This window comes from Leptonychotes weddellii, chromosome 15, assembly GCF_054177405.1.
Source record: "Leptonychotes weddellii isolate Sample4059 chromosome 15, ASM5417740v2, whole genome shotgun sequence".
In the NCBI taxonomy this organism is placed as follows: domain Eukaryota; kingdom Metazoa; phylum Chordata; class Mammalia; order Carnivora; family Phocidae; genus Leptonychotes; species Leptonychotes weddellii.
In genome coordinates, this window is record NC_138383.1 from 16,528,459 (window position 1) to 16,544,336 (window position 15,878).

Sequence of the window (15,878 nt, forward strand, 5' to 3'; positions counted from 1 at the left end):
ACTTTAATTAGCCCAGGCCTAGGCCAAGCAAGAGCAAAGGTGTGGGCTGCTCAGAGCAGACTGGGGGAAACAAAGCTGGAAAATCAGTGTTGAGTTTGGTTAGTGAGGTTCTTGGGGATGACTCCTGCCTTCTTGGTCCTGGAAATAAGCATCTCTGGGAGTGAATGAGTCAGATATTTTGTCTCCTGGAACCTTCTAGGACCTAATGCCAAGAAGAGAGGAATGGGAGAGCCTGAATCATAGGCTTGCAGATGCAGAGGAGTCCTCAGGGGTGATGGGGGTGGGGGATGCTCGCTTGGGGAAGGATGAGCAAGATAGGTTTGCTTCCCCAGTGGGGTTCCCTGCTGCTCCAGCAGAGCGCGTCTTTCTGCTACTGGCCGCACCCCATCTCCTAACTTGCTCTCTCTTTTCCCTCATTCTTCCTTTCTTTTCACTCTCCCTGGTCCCCTTTACTTCTCCCAGAATTTCTCTCATTTTCCTCCAGGCTGGGCCACCTCACCCCCTCCCCTTTCTCTTTCCTGTAACTTAAGCTGTAGTTGGGAGTTGGAGGAGCTGGGCTGGTTTGAAAGGAGGCCCCAGTGCTTTTCAGGGAGGAATTGAAACCATGGAGCTGGGGGTGAGGGGAGGCAGAGGGGGAGGGGGCGGCTTGAGAAATCAAAGCGCCTGCAGCTCCATCTGGGAAACCAACTTTGATTTACTAGCAAGGACCTGGCTCTCTAACACCCCCCCCCCCTTTCCCTGGACTTTGCTTTGTGGTGATAACTGGGGTTGGGGGTGGGCTGACTCCCTCCCCCAGCCTGAAAGCCTGTTCTTCTCCTGGGAGAACCAGCCCGAGGAGGCAGGCGCAGGGGGTCCTGGCTAAGTAGGGCTGCAGAAGCTTCTCAAGGGGGCCCTGGGTGTCTGGAGCTGGGTGTGGAAGGGGACCCCTGGGAAGGAGGAAAGGTCCTCAGCCCAGGCTGCCTAGCCCCGCAGACTTGGCCCTCCCAGAGATGTGGGGCTGGTTGGGGAGTGTGGCCAAGAGAAGGCCAAGGCTTGCCTTCAGAACTGGGGGCTTGGGGGCTGGGCCTGGGGCATAAGAACCAGGAAAACAAAATGACTGAGAAAGAAAAGGAACAGTTTATTTTATTTTATTTTTTTTAAGATTTTATTTATTTATTTGACAGAGAGAGAAACAGCGAGAGAAGAAACACAAGCAGGGGGAGTGAGGGAGGGAGAAGCAGGCTTCCCACTGAGCAGGGAACCCGATGCGGGGCTCGATCCCAGGACTCTGGGACCATGACCTGAGCCGAAGGCAGACGCTTAAAGACTGAGCCACCCAGGCACCCCAGGAACAGTCTATTTTAACAGATTATTTTGTGTTGCAATTCAGTGTGGGCTACGGACAACACTGCCTTCCGGTGGGGACTTAAGGCCACTCTGGATGGTGGTGCCAGTCCTCTCCTCTCTTCCTCTCCTGTCCCCTCTTTCTGTTTGACCTTGCTCCTTGTCTATCAAATCCTTAAACTCCCCAAGGTTTAAGGTGCTCTCTCACCTCTGCAATCAACGTAGGGTCCCAAGGGTCCTGAACACCAGGGCCAGGGTGGGAAGAGAAGACACAGTGAGTCACAGCTATGAGAAGTGCTTGTAATTGTTGCTGCTGGACCACCTAGTCTTCTGGGGTGCTGGTGGTGTTGGTGGGGGGCTTAAATCCCTAGACTCCTGGGTTCCAGCAGAGCACCTCCCCCTGCACCCCCACCTCACTGGCATTTTTCAGGGTTCAAGCATCCAATCTTCCGAACCAGCTCTCAGGAAGGAGAGGAAGGAGCTAATTTGGCTCATTGTGCCCCTGACAAATCGAACTTTTGCAGAGCTCACAGTACTATGTGGAATTGGCCCATCAGAGCTCCTGCCCCAGGACAGTGTTCCTGAAAGCCTGAGGTTCCACAGGCATCAGAATCATGGAAGAAGGGGCTCTGGGACAGGATTTGCCTATTAGAAATACAGATTCCTGGGTCCTCCCAGTAATCGGAATTTATAATCCCCCAGTGATTCTTACGCACACTCCAGAGCTCTCGGCTTTCCAGAGCACTCAATTAGCTTTCCGAGCCCTGGGTAATCTTGGCAGCTGCCCAGTCTTGCTCTGTCCCCTACTCCAAACTCATTCAACACGCTTTCAAAGTCTAACCCCAGTGTAGCTTTCCAGTGTTAACTTCCACCACCCTTGCCCCAGTGTGCTGGACAAGATGGACTGGCCTGCAGCATCCATTCCCACCTCCTTCTAGGTACTTTCCTGTACTACAGAGGTTAGAAAGCCAAAAAACTCATCTCTTAGCCTCCCTTGCAGCTAGGGGTCCGGATGCAAAGTGCATTCATTCGGGATTTGGAAATTCAAGGGAGATGAGGCCACGATCTTCCTGCTCTATTTCTGCTGGCAGGCCAGGTCCTGGGAACAAGGTGCACCCCGTGTTCAGCGTCTGTGGCAGGAGTAGAAGCTGGGTGCTGATTCCTGTGGGGCTACAGGGTTGCGTCCATGACCTTCATTCCAGTGGTAGCTTCATCATTCTCCCTACCTGACTGGGGCAGAGGTAGCCGTTCCTCCTGGAGGCTCATTTCTGGGGCTTCATTATAAAGTCTGTTCTTCCAGTCCACCTAACATTTTTTTGGAAAGATTTTATTTATTTCTTTATGAGAGAGAGCATGAGCCAGGGGGAAAGGTAGAAGGGGAAGCAGACTCCCCACCGAGCAGGGAGCCCAATGCAGGGCTCGATCCCAGGACCCTGGGATCATGACCTGAGCCGAAGGCAGACGCTTAACCCACTGAGCCACCCGGGCGCCCCACCATCTAACAATTCTGCAAGTGCCTATTTCCCTGTTGTCCTAGTCTGCTTGGGCTGCCATAACAAAATACCATAGACCAAGTGGCTTCAGCGACAGACATTTATTGTCTCAGTTCTGGAGGCTAAAAGCCCAAGGTCAGGGTAGAGCATGGGTGTGTGTGGGTCTCTCCTGGCTTGCAGGTGGCTGCCTTCTCACTGTGTTCACAGGGCCTGTCTCTGCAGAATTAATGACCTCCTAAAAGGTCATCTCTAAATACATTCACTATTTTTTAAAAATAAAAATTCCGGGGGCGCCTGGGTGGCTCAGTCGTTAAGCGTCTGCCTTCGGCTCAGGTCATGATCCTGGGGTCCCGGGATCGAGTCCCACATCGGGCTCCCTGCTCGTCGGGAGGCCTGCTTCTCCCTCTCCCACTCCCCCTGCTTGTGTTCCTGCTCTCGCTGTCTCTCTCTGTCAAATAAATAAAATCTTTAAAAAAAAAAAATAAATAAAGATTCCATTTATTCATTTGAGACAGAGAGAGAGAGAACATGAGCGGGGGGGGGGGGGAGGGGCAGAGAGAGAGGGAGAAACAGACTCCCCATGGAGCAGGGAGCCCAACACAGGGCCCAACAGAGGGCTCGATCCCAGGACCCTGAGACCATGACCTGAGCTGAAGGCAGATGCTTAACCATCTGAGCCACCCAGGTGCCCCTCTAAATACATTCACTTTGAGGGTTCGGGCCTCAACGTAGGAATGGGGGAGCACAATTCAGTTCATAGCACCTTGTTAAGTATCCATTTACATAAAGCACCCAGAATGATCTTTTGTTTCTGGTGCGGAACCCTGACTTCACTTGTGAACTAGACAGAGCAGAACGCTTGGTATTTTCATACTCTATGTCCTTGCCCCGCCGGGTTCTTCCTAAAATGCCCTTCCACCGTTGTAAATCCTTCAAGGCTGTTCCCTGTGGTGCTTCCCTGACGCCGCTCCCACACTCCTTTCTCTGGGTGCTTATCTTGTGGCATGTAGCACTTGGTATGTCTAACTACCCCCAACTCTCAACAAGATAGTCTCTTGTTGGACACCTGGGTGGCTCAGGTGGTTAAGCATCTGCCTTTGGCTAGGGTTGTGATCCCGGGGTCCTGGGATCGAGTCCTGCCTCGGGCTCCCCGCTCAGCGGGAAGTCTGCTTTTCCCTCTGCTCCTCACTGCCCCCCCCATTCGTGCTCTCTCTCACAAATAAATAAATAAAACCTTAAAAAAAAAAAGATAGTCTCTTGAGAACAGAGGCTGCGTCTTAGTTTTTGTCATACCCTACTGCTTATTAATAGGTGGTATATAGTAGGTGCTCAGTAAACATTTGTTAAGTGAATCAATGCCCTCTATAACTAAGACAGGGCCTGAAGAACTCTCTAATGTGAGCAGTCTAGAGATCCAAGCATCCTGGACACCCAGCCCAACGCCCTTACTCTGACTGCTTTGCTCATTTCTGGAACCCACACGTAGGGAGGCAAGAAGCTTAGCTCTGAAGAGAAGTAAGCAAGCTAGGTTTCTAGGGCCCAGGTTTCCCATCCTCCAGTTTTGATAAGATGATTCAATTTCTTGGGCGCCTGGGTGGCTCAGATGGTTAAGCGTCTGCCTTCGGCTCAGGTCATGATCCCAGGGTCCTGGGATCGAGTCCCGCATCGGGCTCCCTGCTAGGCGGGGAGCCTGCTTCTCCCTCTGCCTCTCTCTCTCTGTCTCTAATGAATAAATAAATAAAATCTTTAAAAAAAAAAAAAGATTATTCAATTTCTTGAAGCCATATATATTTAATTGCAAATATGTTTTGGTCCCCAATCTGAGGAGTGAAGGGAAAACAAATTTGATATAATGGTGGGAACCCATGAAGTAGCCCCAAGGAGACTGAAGTGCTCAGGTCCTGGCCTTGGTACTTACTAGCTCTCTGACCTTCAGTGAATCATTTTGCTTCTCTGAGTATCAGTTTCTCCATCTGCAGAATGGGTACAATAAATCTGTCTTTTTCCCCTTAAAGTGAGGATTGAACAAGAAAATGGATTTGAAGGGACAATTGCTTTGGGAAAAGAAGTTTAGTGTGGTACATGCTGTTTTGTAACCTGGAAGCTGAATGTCAACCATAGGTCACCCGGAGAGGCCTGAACACAGGCACACAAGACAGACCTACTGATGAGACAGTGTGCTGGGGCAGAACACTGGACTCCACAGGCAGAGAGGAGGTTTGAATCTCGGCTCTCTACTTCATTACTACCTTCCCTGGACGGGCCACTCGAGCTCTCTGGAGCTCAGACTCTTCATCTATAAGGTAGGGATATGAATCTGCTCTCTCAAAGGGTTGGGAGGACCAGATGAAGTTGTGAGTGAGCAGTTAATGGACACTCAATACAAGTCTTTAGTATTTGTTTTCCTCCTTTCCCTAGATGAGGTAAAGACAGCCAAGGAGGAGGTTTTACAGGGAAAGTGGGGCAGATGTCAGACTTCTTAAGACCTGAGGGGTTCAGGATGCTTTCCCCCCGTGGCTGGGTCACTCTGATCAACCCGTGAGGAATTCTGTGGCCTGGGATCTGGCAGTATAGAGGGACAGATATGCTGATGCTGGATTCAAAGAAAAATCTACAGGAGACTGCAGTGTGGGGGACAAAGTGACAAGTCCTCTTTGCAGCTGGTACTGACCCAGTCACTCTCCAGCCATCCTTCTTTTGATACCCTCCCCAGCTCCTCCAGAGGGTAAGCACCCCAAAAGGCAAAAAACTCACTAGGAAACAAAGAAAGAGATCAGACCTCAGCTGAGCCCTCTAAATGTCTCCTTTAGTTGGGAGGGGCTTTAATGTTGAGACATCTTGGGGGGACCCCAAGGATGGAATTAGGAAAGGCAGGTCCTACCTTGTGGATGGGGGTCATTGGGAGGAGAAGCAAACACTTCCCTCCTCTCTCCAGGAAGCTTCCCTTCCCTGCAGCTGGTGCCCCAAGGATTTCCCCCGCCCCCCTCCACCCCAGGCCCTTCCCTTAGAGAGAGCCTGCTGAGCCTGGAATGAGAAGAATCTGAACTACAAACAGACCTCCCAGAGGCACCCCCAACTCTCCTTTAACCACTCCAAGCCAGCCAAAGCCTGGCTTCCTGGAGTGGGGAGGCTGACTGAGAGGCAGGGCTGGGGTTTGGGCTACAGAGAAGGGGCCAAAGTGGGGTGGGGGTGGGGGGCCGTGGGACTTTTTCCTGGAGAAGGAGGGGAGGGAAGGGTGGAGGGCAGAGTAAAGACTAGGCTACACAAGGACTGTATTTTCCAAACAAAAAATCAGAGTCAGTAGGAATATACTTGCAAGGGCCATGGGATTGGGGAGTTGAAGCCAAGCTTGTCCCAGAATAATCCAAGCTTTGAGGTCTCCGTCCCAGTCACCCCAATACAACACTGGAGGAGAGAAAGAACCCAGTCTGTCCCCTCCCCCCAATGACCTCTTCCCTTCACTTGGCCTCTCTCTCAGCTTATCTGAAGCAGTTGGTTGGGGTGGGCCAGGGAGGATCTTGTGGGCCCTCCAGGGGTTAGGCTCTCCTAGTCCTCAGTCTGGGCCGCACCGTGAGTTTGAGGAGGCTGTGAATGAACTTTGAGGAGCTGAGGGCTGAGGCTGGAATCAGAGGAAAGATGGAGGGACCAGCCAGAAGGACCAAAGGCACAGAGCCAGAGGGGCCTCTCCTGCCTGCCACATTTCCCCAGACCCTGGCCTCCTGCCCACTGTCCCCTTAGCATCCCTGCCCCCACCTGGACCCAGCCTGGGGCTCTGAAATGAGTTAGCCAGGGCTGTCTGTGCCCGGGGATGCCCAAGCAGTGTACTAGATGGGGGAAACCTCGAGGAGGTGACCAGGGGGGAGAGGCTGCTGGAGCTGGAAGCTGCTATGGGCGCCATGACCTCTTTGCGGGGGCGCTCCCTCCAGCTTGTATAACACAGCTCCTGCCAAGGGTGGTATAAAAAGGCACAGAGCCCACAGCGGGCTGGGGAAGGCCGCTGAAAAGGCAGCTTAAGGGCTTCCTGCTGGGTGAGAGGGATTAGGGGCCTGTAGGGAGGGAGCCAGGCAGTGAGAAAGGCCCTGGCCCAAAGCCAGAGCCCCTTGGCCGAAGGCCTTCTGGGATCAGGATCCGCTGGGTGTCCAGCCGGCAGGGGTCAGCGCTCTCCACCTGGATGAGGTGCTGGGAGAACAGGGCTCCAGCTAGGGCAACACACTGGGATGAGGAGATACATGGGATCCCCAAAATAAAGGGAGGAAGGAAGGGGAGGCAGCGCTCCTGGTTGAACCAGCACACTCCTAGTCCAAAAAGGAAGGAAAGAGGGAAAGAACTGACTCCACAGCAGTTTCAGCCAAGGGTCTCCCTGCTACCTCCCACCTGAGGTTCCCAGGCTCAGAGGAGAGCAGCTCTCTGCTTCTCAGGGGCCCCAGTGTGGAACAGAATGGAGGGCACCCACCTGGTCCTAAGTCTCCAAGCACGGATTTAGGGGAAGAGCCGAGGTGGCCACCAAGGCAAGCTGGGTAACCCAGAGACCCTGGCAGAGGCCTGGACAACCAGGGCAGGTTGTACCCTGGCCCTGGGCTCCGTTGCCTAATCTGTGATTTGGGATCTCCAAGACCACACTGTGGAGTGGGAGGAGCCAGGGCGGAGGTGGGTGGGGGAAAGTCAGGGGATCTGACAGCTCCTCTCAGAATTTTCTTTCCACCAGTCCAATGTGAGGAGCAAAGACCTGTTCCACTTACGGTTATTGTCTGAGAGCTGACACATGCATTCTGGAAATTGTAAAGTGCTATACAAATGTGAAGTACCCAGACTTCATTATCCCTGGAGCATGTGTGTGTGTAGAAGGATGGATGTTTCCAGGAAGGGGAGGGAACACACTGAGAGCCAGGGACTGCCCTGCCAGGTACTTCGCATGTCTGTATCTTCACAAGAACTTTAAGGGCATGGTACTGTTGCCCCCATTTTATAGATGAGAAAACTGAGGCTCAATAAGGTTATGTAATTTCTTGTCCAAGTTTACAGAAGCTCGTAAAACTATGCAACCAAATTAGAAGGCAAGACTCTCCGGTCTTTAAAAGGTTAGGTGGCCCCAGGGTTCCTACGTTTAGAGGATTTCTCCAGAGGTTTGATTCCTTCCCCTCCCTGGCTGGGCTCAGGCTTAGATCCTCCAGACTTTTCCCACTCCCCATAGTACAAAACATTCAGAAGGTTGGCAAAGTGGATGAAGAAGTCTAAAACGGGGCCCAGCTGACCAGATAAGGTCCACGTGGGGCTCCAGCAATGGGTACTTCAAGCTCAGGGCATCCCTGGATCAGGGCTGCCCTGTCTCCCAACTCAGCTGGGCCAGCCCCCTTCTTTGTGCTCAGTTTTTTCCCACAGCCCCGCAAGGCGGGTGCCGGGATCCCAGGCCCACCCCCTCCTGCTGGGCAGCACCCCATGAAGCCCCACCATAAAGAGCTCGGCAGTGGATGAGGAGGGGGTGTCCTTACTCCGAGAAACCATCGGCGCCCCGCTCCCTTTCTGGGGGAACAAGAAGCTTGCTAAAGGCTTGGGCCCCTTCCCCAGCCCCTGGCCCCAGCCCTGGCTCCCCCAGACAAAAAGCTGCTTTACATGAGAAGAGCAGGCTGGCCTGGCCTTACTCGGGCGCTCAAAGAGGCGGTAGCCCCTGACAGCCGAGCGACTGCCCCTTCCCCCATAGCGAGGCCTCGTTTAGTTGCAATTAGCAATTCTTTGCAACCCACGGGGCTGAGGGGGACGAGCCCCTCACCTCCCAAACCCGGCCTCCACGCCTGGGCTCCCTCCCCCCCCTTCCTCCTCCCTCCCCCCCAGTCCCCTCCTCACAGCCCCACCCCCAGCTCTCGGTTAGTCCGCCGGCTTCCTTAGAGTTCTCCGAAGAACCGAGCACCCAGAGGGGCCAAACCAGGGGCGGCTTGGGGCGGGACGGAGCATGCACAGGCCGGAGGACCCCCTCCTCTGTCCCTTCCCCCTCTCTTCCCACTTGCAACCCCCTCTCCAGATCTGGCTTAGCTTTTGGATCAGTAGGCGGGGCGAGATGGAAGGAAGAGAAGGTTTTAGGCCCGGGAGGGCCCGGTGGGCTGGTGCTGTGGGGCGGGTGCTGAGGGCGAGGAGAAGGCTGTGGCCCCGGTAAAGCCTCCCCTGGCTGACCTGACCCTTGCTGCCGCCATGTGGGTTCCCCCTTCTTCGAGGGTGCCTCAGGGTAGGGCTGGGGGCCTAGAGACTGGATTCCCCTCCAGCCAGCAGGGCAAGGATGGTGCAGCCTGAAAAATGAAAGAGGAGAAAGAATTCCAGGGCCCTTGGGCGCCTGGGTGGCTCAGTTGGTTAAGCGACTGCCTTCGGCTCAGGTCATGATCCTGGAGTCCCGGGATCGAGTCCCGCATCGGGCTCCCTGCTCGGCAGGGAGCCTGCTTCTCCCTCTGACCCTCCCCCCTCTCATGTGCTCTCTGTCTCTCTCATTCTCTCTGTCTCAAATAAATAAATAAAATCTAAACACAAAAACAAACAAACAAACAAAAACAAAAAAAGAATTCCAGGGCCCTTTTTAGGCTCACACAAATCCACTCCTTGGCGTCTGGTCCCTGTGGACGGTGGGGTGGGGGTACGAGTGAGGGAAGGGGAAGAAAGACTTCTCCAAGCCTTTGATCCCCAGTAGTAGTTTCCTCCAGGGGCCGCCTCGCCTTCTGTCCAAGTCTCTGGTAGTCTTTCCGTCGCCACCAGGGGGAGCCCTAGGCACAGAGGGGGCTCTGGATTGCAGGGTTATCCTAATGGGTCTGCACTCTAAGCCTGTGCCTCCCACAGGGCCTTCCTTTCCCCTTGGACCAGGACTGAGCATCCCTGGAAGAGGAGATCCCATCCTCTAAGGGAATTCTGCCCCGGCTCTAAAGGGTATGTGGAGGGTGGGACCAGATGTCCCACACTGTGGTTCAGCTGGTGACCCAGGGACAAGGTCGGGTAAAGGGACTAAGGCTCCCTGGGGCTCATCTCAGCTCTCAGTGCAGTTTTTTTGGAGGAGTCCAAGATTCCTGGCTGGTACGGTGGTCTTCTAGGGGGTTCCAGGATTTAGGAAAGCAACTTGGAGGCAGAGCCCGAGGTTTGAGCTGAGCTGAGCTGGGTTGTTTTGGGGCGTCCTCTGCCCGTTTTAAGTATTGATACTACAGTACCCACACAAATGTGGGGTGGGCATGGGTTAAGCTTGGGAAGTAAGAAAGAAAGATCTGGCCCCTTTCACCAACCTTCCGTGGACTCTCAGAACTCACATTCTGGGAGTCTGGTCTCACATCACAACCAGGGAGGAAACTGCAGATGGAGACCCCGGGTGGTTCTAGGGAAGGAATCACTTAGGATTAGTCCCTGTGGAATTTGCACGTAATTCCCCTTTCCCTGTAGAAACCCCCAACTTCTGTTTGGGGGGAAAAATGTGCCCCATAAATGAAGAAGAGTTGGGAGTTCCCGCCCAGAGCTGAGGGGCCCAAAGGGGTAAAGAGGTCAAAAGACAGGAAAGCTGAGTCCTCTCTGCCAGGGGAGGGAGGCAGGGTTGGCTCCTCCAAAATCTGTCCAGAAGTTTCACCGTGAGGCCTGGAGTCCAGATCCTCAGAAGGGCTGGGGGAGACTAAGCCTCTGGACACCTGGGATCCTGCCTCTTTTGGCTGCTGAGGTGCTTGGGTCTCTGGACCTGTGGAGCCTGTGAGGCCCTTCTGGCCACCCACCTCCCCTGGGAGGAAAGAATTTAATGGGGGTCAAGTGTTGGGAGCTCTGGGCAGGAAGCAGTTGCGAGTCTGAGGCAGGAAATGCTCCTCAAAAGTTATCCTCCCACAGCAACCTCCTCTGAGGAGTTTGGTCATCTCACCCCCCTCAGTGAGCAGCAGGGAGGAGGAGGAGGAGGGCCGATCTGCCCCGCCCCCTTTCCCTCTCCCCACCCCTGCTGGAGCCTGAGCTGGCAACTTCCCCAGACCCTAGGGCCCTCCCCAGGCTTCCGTTCCTGGAGCTCCATCCTGCCAAGAGCTTTTGGCCCCATGGTCAGAGCCCCCCACCTCCCACCCCACAGCCTGAGGGCCCACCAGCCTTGGCTCCCTCCGCTCATCCCAGGAGCACTCCATGTTCCACCTCCCTGGTTGACTTTGCAGCTTTGGCATGAGCTATCCCCACTGCTTCTCTCTCCAGGGTGGAATCCTGCAGACCTCTGGAATTCTGACTCCATGCTGAAAGCTTCCCTGGGCTCCTGTACCACCTTGATCTCACTTCTCGGGGCACATACCACATTTTTGCTTGGCTTAGAATTACTGGAGATCCTGTCTGTCTTTCCACTGGGCTGAGAGCTCCCAGAACTCTGCCCTCCAGAAATAGAAGGTGAGCCACCCATGCCATTTTAAATGTTCTAGTAGTAGCCACGTGTTCAAAAGGAAAAAGAGGGGGTGCCTGGGTGGCTTGGGTCATGATCCCAGGGTCCTGGGATGGAGCGCTGCGTCAGGCTCCCTGCTCAGCAGGGAGTCTGCTTCTCCCCTTCTCTTTGCCCCTCCCTCTCTGCTCATGCTCTGTTTCTCCCTTTCTCTCTCTCAAATAAATAAATAAAATCTTTAAAAAAGAGAAAAAGGTGATGTTAATTTTGATGATATATTTTATTTAACTCAATATACCAAAAATATCACTTCTACATGTAATCAATATAACAATTATTAATGTCATACATATATATTTAAAGATTTTTATTTTTGAGTAACCTCTACACCCAATGTGGTTCCTGAACTCACACCCCCAAGATCAAGAGTTGCACGATCTTCCGAGTGAGCCAGAAGGGTGCCCCATTGGGGCGCCTGGGTGGCTCAGTCGTTAAGCGTCTGCCTTCGGCTCAGGTCATGATCCCGGGGTCCTGGGATCAAGCCCCGCATCGGGCTCCCTGCTCGGCGGGAAGCCTGCTTCTCCCTCTCCCACTCCCCCTGCTTGTGTTCCCTCTCTCGCTGTGTCTGTCACATAAATAAATAAAATCTTAAAAAAAAAAAAAAAAAGAAGGATGCCCCATTAATGCTATATTTTATATAGATTTTTTTTCAGACAAAGTCTTTGGAATTCAGTGGGTATTTTACACTTACAGCACCTCTCAATTTAGACCAGTCATGTGCTCAGTAGTCATGTAGTTAGTGGTGACCATATTGGACAATGAGGTTCTAAAGATCAGGGATGGAGCCCCATGTCTATATGAAAAGTCCAGATGGAGCCAGACAGCCTGGGTTTGAATACTAGGTCAATCACTAACTGTATGACCTTAGGACATGTCTCTTAACCACTCCGTGTCTTAGGTGTCTCATCTGTAAAATGGGCCTAACGAGCCTCCTAGGGGTAGTGTGAAGAGTATGTGAGGTGCTTAGGACAACATCTGGTACATAGTGGTAGCTGTTCAATAAAAGCTGGATGTCTTCGTCTCTGCATGATGCTAACCTTGGCCCCAAACCATTGTCAGCTGAAAGACTGAATGAAAGAAACAGCCTTTTCCCCTGCAGCAGATTGGAGCAGAAGTAAGCTGGGTGGAGTGAGTGAGTTTTGTCTGGAGAAGTTGGAAGGGGACTGCAGAAGAGAAGGCTGTGGGTGGGTGGCTGGCAGAAGGCTCTTCAGAAGGCCGGACGGAGGTTTATAGCTGGGCTGCCATGGAATTTGGAGCCTTCAAAGAGCAGGGTGAGGTTTGGAAGACCGGCCGGCGTTGGGTGATAAGGAGTTTGCTGAGTGCTTGGAGAAAGGGCCTGGTTAGGACAAATGGTCGGAGTCAGGCCCACCCTCTTGCTGGCCTCTGGGAGAGGGAAGCGGGAACCGGCTGCCGGCTGCATTTTGAGGCCACAGCGCCCTCTGCTGGATCTGGCGACATGGGGCAGCAGCAGGAGTGAAGGGTACTGGAAGTCAGCGGAGGGGGTGACAAAACTCTGTGCAGGCAAGTTCTGTACTAGATGCGGTCCTTCCCGATCCCCAGTCACCCCCGAGGAGATCACACAATCGGAATCCCTTGATCAGGATGTAGGAAGTTTATTCAAAATGAGCAAACTCTGAATCTCTGAAGCGTGGGTTTCTATCTGTTCTTTATTTGCTCAGTGAGTATAGATGTGTACTGTATTAATTTCTAGGGCTGGAAGTTCGAGACAAACATAATAATGGTGATAGTAATAATAATAAAATCATCCTTGCGACAAAATCATAACGGTATTATTATTACGATTGCAGCTAACGCTCATCTAGCCCTACCATGTGCCGGGTGCTATTCTCGGACGGAGCTGACAGATGGCAGCGCGGACTGAACTGGGACCGTGTGACCCCAGGGTGTGTGCACTGAACCGTCACGCTACTTACTGCTTCTCTGAGGTAATCAACTCTCTTTTCCCACTTATGTGAGATATGGTGAGTCCGGGTGCTTCAGGAATCTGGACATTTCCTATTTCTGCTTCTGATTCTTTGCCGCTGAATAATTTTGGAAAAATTAGGGCTAACATTTATTGATTTGTTGTGCACTAAATGTATGCCAGGCACTGTGCTAAGCATGCTGTTGGATTAGCTCTCTGAAGCCCCACAATGAGAGGACTGCTATTATTTCCCCCTCTCACAGACAGGCAAGTGTATCAGTTTTCTTTTCTTTTTAAGATTTTATTTATTTTTTCGACAGAGAGAGACACAGCGAGAGAAGGAACACAAGCAGGGGGAATGGGAGAGGGAGAAGCAGGCTTCCTGCAGAGCAGGGAGCCCGATGCGGGGCTCGATCCCAGGACCCCGGGATCATGACCTGAGCCGAAGGCAGTTGCTTAAAGACTGAGCCACCCAGGCACCCGGTGTATCAGTTTTCTATTGCTGTATAACAAATTGCTGCAAACTTCATGGCTTGAAACAACACACATTTATTTTATTTTTTAAAAAGATTTTATTTATTTATTTGACACAGAGAGAGCCTAAGCAGGGGGGAGAGGCAGAGGGAGAAGGAGAAGCACACTCCCCGCTGAGCAGGGAGCCCGATGCGGGGCTCGATCCCAGGACCCTGGGATCATGACCTGAGCTGAAGGCAGACGCTTGAGCCACCCAGGCGCCCGCAACACACATTTATTATCTCATAGTTTCTATGGGCTAGAAGTCCAGACGTGGCTTATGGAGTCAAGGTCTCACAAGGCAGCAGTCAAGATGTCTTCTGAATTGTTTGCTCATCTGGAGGTTTGACAGGAAAAGACACTGTTTCCAAATTTGACCAGATTGTTGGCAAGATCCATTTCCTCCACGGGACAGGACTGAGACCGAAGGCAGTTCCTTTCCACCTGGGCTTTCCCAATGTATCAGTCAGTGTCTTCCAGAGAAGCAGCACCAGTAGGATGTGTGTGTGTCTAAAGATATTTATTCCAAGAAATTGGCTTATATAATTGTGGGGGCTGGCAAGTCTGAAATCCATCGGGCAGATTGGCAAACTGGAAGCTCTCCGACAGGAGCTGATGCTATAGTCTTGAGGCAGAATTTCTTCTTTATTCCTCAGGGAAACTTCGGTTTCATTTTTAAGGATTTTCAGTTGATTGGATGAGCCCACCCACATTACCAAGAAGAATCTTTGCTTAAAGTCAACTGCTTGTCGATACTAACCACACATCTACAATGTATCTCCACAACAACACCTAGATCCTGTGATCGAGTAACTGTGTACCCTACAGCTTCGCCTAGCTGACACACAACACTCACCGTCACACCTAACATGACCGTTTGCTTCCCCAAGCCGGCGAAGAGCGTCTCTGGAGTGGGATGACTGGCAAGAGGTCGTCTTATATGATGTCATTAATCATGTGAGTGACATCTCATCCCTTTTGCCATATTCTACAAAGTTAGAAGCAGATCGTGGTTTGTGTTCACAATCAAGGAAGAGGGGCCCACAAGGGTGTAACATGAGGAGGTGAGGACATCTGAGAATCTGTCCACCACAGAAGCTAAGGCTCGGGGAGGTTGGGGAAAGGCCCAGGGTAAGGCAGTCGTGAAGCCGGTGGCCCGTCCGTGGCTCTGCTGATAGCCCTCTGCTCCGCTCTTTGCTGGCCCCATTTCCATGTGCTCGCTGGGGTGTTGGGCCCCGGTTCCTATCCCTGCCTCATCCGCTTTCCCCAGAGAACCTGGCCTCTCCTAGGCGCTGCCATCACATACGGGCTGAGGATGCCGGATCTGGGCCTCCCGGCTCCAGACTGGTTCTCATCTGCCTGTATTTCTCCTTGGGTGTGGGCATGTGTCCAAACAGTGGGGGGGAAAGGCGCTGGTCGGCTCTCCGCTTCGGCTCGGCCACCAGCTCTCTGAGGACCCTGCCAAGTCCCTGGACCTCCGCGTCTCAGGTTCCTGGGCCCCCCGCTTCTCACACCCGCACCTCCCGGCCTGTCGGTCTACTCTCTCCCACATTGGCCCGCCGTGCTCCCGCCTCCCTGTCTTTCAGAGAGAGCCCTGGAGTAGATCTCGGCTTCCACTCCTGACTCCTTCCAGCACATTCTGCCCCGCAGCTGGAATGATCACGTCACCCCCTCCTGGAGACTCTTCCGTGACTTTCCCCAGCTCTTGGCATCCGCGGTGAGCTCCTCAGTCTGACCCGCCCGTCCCTGTGTGGTGGGCTCCGGCTCACACCCCCAGCCTCCCTTCCCGGCCACACAGTTCCATGAAGGCAGAGGAGGAGGAGCCAGGAGGAGCCAACACATACCTGAGAAGTGACAGCAGTGCTGTGTGAAAGAGTAGGGGGAAGCAGGCAACCCTCAAGGTCCTGCTTGTGGTTCTTCTAACCTCTGGCTGCTTCATCCGATGACACTAAGCTCCGGCAGCCAGGTGTTACGGTGACGAGATTCCACCGGATCCCCGAATGGGCCACACTAGGCCTTACCGCTATTTCCGTGCCTCTGTTTCCATTCCTTAGTGATTATGCTACGGATTACAGCCCCTATTTACATGCGGGGCGTGTCGTTGGGCCTGTACCCTAAAAACTACAACGTGCATCAAAGTCCAAAGTTGATCCGTACCTTTAATTACCTTTCTCCTGGACCACAGAGCACTTGAACTTCATTTATCATTTTT

At 52.9% G+C, this 15,878-nt stretch overlaps 1 long non-coding RNA gene across 1 annotated transcript in view; it reads left to right on the top strand.

The window, feature by feature from the left end:
* LOC145717325 (uncharacterized) overlaps positions 1-13,442 on the top strand; it is a 19,500-nt gene extending 6,058 nt beyond the window's left edge. The window contains exons 2-3 of the long non-coding RNA XR_014140460.1: positions 10,995-11,180; positions 13,038-13,442. This is a non-coding gene — a long non-coding RNA (uncharacterized LOC145717325). The remainder of the gene's footprint in view (positions 1-10,994; positions 11,181-13,037) is intronic.
* The last annotated feature ends 2,436 nt before the right edge of the window (positions 13,443-15,878 follow it).